We start from the raw sequence: 4,426 nt of genomic DNA, 5'->3' as shown, positions 1-4,426 counted from the left end.
CTTTGCTTCTTTGAATCCAGAAGCTGGCAAACAGAATCAGCCATGCAGACCCATTGGGACACTTTCTGGAGTGTGGGAAAACCCACCTCGTGCCAAGCAGCCCTCCAAAATGCTAATCATCAAAAAAGTTTCCAAAAAAGATCTTGCTGCTGCCTTCTCAGCTGTACTCACCTAACCAGGATCTCGCAAATGGAAGATGCAAATGGAAGCAAATCGTCAACCATAGTTCCAAGTGTCTATAAAAACCTGGTTCCCAAGCCTGTACCACCTCCATCCAAGGCCAGTATGTGGAAAGCTAACAGAATGAAACACAAATCAGGATCCTTTTCCTCTAGCCGAGAGTCTGCTTTTAGCAGTCCAATCTCTGTTAGCAAACCAGTAGTACTGGCTGGTGGTATAGTTTTAAGTTCTCCCAAAGAGAGCCCCGCCCGCACCACTCCTCTGATTGAGATCAGCTCCTCTCATCTGACCAAACTGACCCGCCGAACTACTGACAGGAAGAGCGAGTTCTGGAAGACTCAGAGGATGACAGGAATGAAGACTTCTCAGAGAGCAGAGCCTGTGACAAGTCAGAAGGTTTGGAGGACAACAGCACACCTGAACCAAAGGAAAATGGAGAGGAGGGCTGTCATCAGAATGGCCTTGCTCTCCCTATAGAAGAGGAAGGGGAGGTCCTCTCTCACTCTTTGGAAGCAGAGCACAGGTTACTGAAGGCAATGGGATGGCAGGAATATTCTGAAAATAATGAGAACTGCCTTTCCCTCACAGACGATGAGCTCAGAGAGTTCCACAGGAAGACAGAGCAGCTGAGAAGAAACAACTTTGGGAAGAATGGCTTCTTGCAGAGTCGAAGTTCCAGTCTATTCTCCCCTTGGAGAAGCACTCGCAGGGCAGAGTCTGAGGACTCAGATACGCAGACAAGTAGCTGTGAAACATCTGATGACGATGCCTGGAAGTAGGCGTATAAAATGCTCACAGTCAAATCTGACCCAGTAAACCCAGCTTGTGTGCTTAGGGGTTATACAGAAGAAATTGTTCTTTTCCTTTTCCTTTTCTTATTCTTGTTGAATACTTCATGCACAAGGGAAATAAGCAAATCCTAAAGAGAGAGCAAGTGATTGGCTTGTTAAGCTTTTGTTGTTGTTCTTCCCTGTTATCTGCTTAATAGAGAGAACTTTGTGTAGTGGGAAAGATTTTTAAAACACACACATACACAGTATATATTGGGCAATGCACAGGCTGCAGCTGGCAGTGCAGAGAAGAGACACTCGTCTGCAGCAACAGCTTCTACTACCAGCCCTTGGGGCACTCACCCCTGTGCTCAAGCAATCATTGTCAATGACAAAGTGACTATTGAAGTTATAATTGTATTAATGCTAATAATTTGGATATTTTATTTTATTTCTGGCCACTCAGGTAATGTTAGCCCTTAACCAAGCTTATGTGGCTTCCCCCTCCTTTTTTTTTCTTTCTGGGTACAGCTGTAAAATATTTGGATATAGGAAATGTGTTATTCTTGCAACCTTGATATTCAGGGTGTATTTTAAAATATAAAATTTTGTGAGATTTCAAAGATTAAAATGTCAAAGATTAAGATTATTTTGATAATGTTATTTACAGATTTAAAAGATGTGGTTTCACAAGTATGTTGAGGGAGAAAACTGCTGCACAAAATAACTAACTTGGAATAAATCTTTTGCATTAATAAAAAAATTAAAAATATTTAAATACTTATAAAAGTCAATACATTTTATGTTACATGATAAAGGAATAAGAGATGAAAGAAAATGTATTTTTGCTTAATATATGCTGGCTGCTGCAGCTGCTAAGTCGCTTCAGTCGTGTCTGACTCTGTAGGACCCCACAGACGGCAGCCCACCAGGCTCCCCCATCCCTGGGATTCTCCAGGCAAGAACACTGGAGTGGGTCGCCATTTCCTTCTCCAATGCATGAAAGTGAAAAGTGAAAGTGAAGTTGTGTCTGACTCTTATCGACCCTATGGACTGCAGCCCACCAGTGTTCTCCATCCATGGGATTTTCCAGGCAAGAGTACTGGAGTGGGGTGCCATTGCCTTCTCCGTAATATATATGCTTACATATAGACAAATGTATTCATAACAAAATAAGGGGAATATACTCACGAAATTTCAGTCTGCATTTCTATAACTGGTCACATGTTGTAACTGGTACTACTCTGATGCTTTGGTGATCCAAACTTTCATTTCTGAAAGGTCCGTTCCATTAGTAGTCCTTTCTGGGTCATCGTTCTTCATTGACCATAATTACAGAGCACGCCAATGCTGGGAGATGTTCCACAGGGTTTCCTTAATTCATACAGACTCTTCTTTATCTCCATTGTTGAGTGGTAGTCCAGTTGCTCTTTGTATTCAAGATCATTAACTACAGCCAATACCTTACCTCCCTTGTTTTCCTGTTGATTCAGAGGTACAAAGAACAAAAGTGGCAGGTAGCAGTTTTAATTCGAATTAAGGTATCACTGTTGTGTTTCCAGGTGAAAGCATTCTTCCCTCTGGGACTAAGACTTCTAGGCCAACAGAGATTAAAGTCCGGAAACAGGAAGCAAAAATTCTGCTAATGGATCATTTGGGGTGATAGTGAAGATGCCACTTCTATTTCTACCCTCAATTCTAGGACCCATGAATTCTGACTTGGAGAAACAACATCATATGTTGGACACTGATTTAGAGCCTGGCCCCAGACCTGAAAAATACTACCACTATAATTGAGTGTTCAAAAGGCCATGCCACCATTCTATCAGGCCAGCAGCTTCAGTATGCTGGGGAACGAGTGAATTCCATGAGCCCAGGGGGCATTGCTGCAATACTTTTGCTGTGAAGTTAGTTCCTTGATCAGAAGCAGCGCTGAGTAGAAATACTATGATCATGGGTGAGTCATTCTGTCAGTCAATGGATGGAAGTTCTGACAGAAGCATTACATATAGGGAAGGTAAATCTGAATCCTCAGTATCTATTCCAATAAGGAAACAACCCTGCCAACCCTTGATGGAAGCGGCCCAATGTAATCAACCTGTCCCCAGGTAGCTGGCTGATCATTCTGGAGAACAGTGCCATACCCTGGGCTCCTCTGGGCTGGAAGGCTAGGCACTCAGCAGTGGTGCAGCCAGGTTGAGGTTGGTGAGTGGAGGTCCACATCGCTAAACCCATCCTGCCCCCATTATCACCTCGCTCATGAACCCCGTGGGTGAAAAGGGGCATGGCTAGGAAAAAGGCTGACTAGTATCCACAGAATGGGTCATCTTCTCCACTTGGGCTATTAAAAACTGTTCCCTGCTGCGATCACCCTTTAGTGAACATCCACGTGAGACACAAACCTCTTTCTTACCCATTCAGAGAGGTCTGACTCTTTCTTCTTCCAAGCAAACACACTCGCAAGTCTATTCTCCTTTGTGACCTGCAGGGCTTACGGAAGTAAGAGCTTTAGTCTGGGCGAATGTATTCAAGAAGATACCCACCCCAGTTTGACAGCAGTTGGGGGTGGCTACCATTTTGGTAATAGTTGGTCTTCCAGGGACCTCTATTTCCAAGTTTTAAAAAGAACTTAAACCCTGGGGTTTATTTTTGAAGAAAGTGACCCTCTGCTGTATATGTAGTGGGAGCTGGCAGTTGCCTTGTGGGCATAGTCCTGGATTGCCTTCTGAACTTGTCCATGATTAATAGTGTACTGCCATTATACAGGCTCAGTTTCTTATCTAGCAGCATGTCAGTGGTTAAAAAATAAAAATAAAAAAAGGCCTCCCATGAGTCATTTCAAGTGGGCTAAGCCTCAGACCCCTCCTAGGGCTACACAGACGCTGAGGTGTGCAATAGGAAGCAAGGTCGTCCCGGGCTCATGAGTCTCTTGACAGAGCTCTGCTAAGATTTTCTTTGAAGGAGGGTTCACTGTCTCTACCTTCCCTGAAGACAGGGGTTGCCAAGAGGTATATCACTTGTAGTCTATCTCTAGGGCCCCTGTGAGCCCCTCTGTGATTTTGGGGTATAAAAGAAGGCCCATTATTACCCTGGAGGGATTGGGGACTATATTCTGGTATTGGGATCATTTGGGTGAAATGTAACTGCCAGTCGCTCCCCCACTCCCACCCCAGGTATGTCCATCAGCAATGAACTGGCCCGAGTAACAAAGGGAGATTTGATGGCTCTGTGAGTTATTGGATTGGATGGGTCAGTGGGTTACTATACACACAGAAATCACAGGCAAAGGTTTCTTGTTTTACTGTTCTTTTAAGCCCTTTCTCTGAAAAAGCCTTTGGCCTCACGTTCCATAGTGCATCCTTCCCAGGGTGGGTGGAGTCAGATAAGCTCTTGGTCTCCATTTTGGGGCCTCAGGGATTAGAACCTTACCCTCCTTTTTATACCAGCCTGTGTTCCCCTTCACAGACCACAGCCTT

General features: G+C 44.2%; 1 pseudogene; it reads left to right on the top strand.

The window, feature by feature from the left end:
* LOC104993206 overlaps positions 1 to 959 on the top strand; it is a 1,514-nt pseudogene extending 555 nt beyond the window's left edge.
* The last annotated feature ends 3,467 nt before the right edge of the window (positions 960 to 4,426 follow it).

The sequence above is a fragment of the Bison bison genome, unplaced genomic scaffold, assembly GCF_000754665.1.
Source record: "Bison bison bison isolate TAMUID 2011002044 unplaced genomic scaffold, Bison_UMD1.0 scf7180017864236, whole genome shotgun sequence".
Classification (NCBI taxonomy): domain Eukaryota; kingdom Metazoa; phylum Chordata; class Mammalia; order Artiodactyla; family Bovidae; genus Bison; species Bison bison.
Note: the sequence above shows the minus strand (reverse complement) of the source record. Positions and strands in the feature narration are given on the sequence as shown.